Here is a 739-nt window from a genome sequence, read left to right on the forward strand (position 1 = left end):
ATGCCGCTCAACGCAGGAACGGACGCCTAAGAGCTGCGCTCTAATTGTCTTGAACCCCGTAGTGAATGGTTTTGAGAACACAAAAATGCTACTGAGAATACAAAGCAATCCCGACACAGTCAGTCAGTGAACGCTTTCGCACAAACTTACTCGCCAATAAAAAAAGTGGGTAATTTCTTGGTTGCCTACATATTGGTACCCTTCGACATGCCTGCTTATAAAAGTGCCGAGAAAAGAGTGTACGCAGTTTTGATTTATCAGTAAAGGGTTTTACAAAAAGTTCGGCCACCAATGAGCAACTCCATTACTCGTCCAGATTCATAACCGCAGCTTCGCACAAAAGGTGTAGTGGTGGCAAATTGCATTTGCTACCATCTCAGAATTACTTTCGGTCATCTTGAATTGAACTCACTGGCATATAATTAAAGCTTCCCGTGATAGCGTTAGCCTACTCTCTCCTGTGTGGCGCATGTTTTAACAAAGTAAACCTAACCCCTCGCATTGCGTGAATCGATTTTACGCGACGCAGTCAACGAGTCAACGAAAATGTCGCCTACGCGACCTTTTTCGCTTCGAGCCAAGAGTTAAGAGGTGGATCGATGTCTTTGTAAATTGAAAAATAAATCTAGGGTCTTCCACTTACAGATCTTCAATATGATATCGCGGGCACCTAGGAGACTAAAGTTACATTAAATTCTTTAATTTGGAAGTTAAACTCCTTCTCTCTCTTTATATATAT

The sequence above is a fragment of the Rhipicephalus sanguineus genome, chromosome 6, assembly GCF_013339695.2.
Source record: "Rhipicephalus sanguineus isolate Rsan-2018 chromosome 6, BIME_Rsan_1.4, whole genome shotgun sequence".
NCBI lineage: Eukaryota > Metazoa > Arthropoda > Arachnida > Ixodida > Ixodidae > Rhipicephalus > Rhipicephalus sanguineus.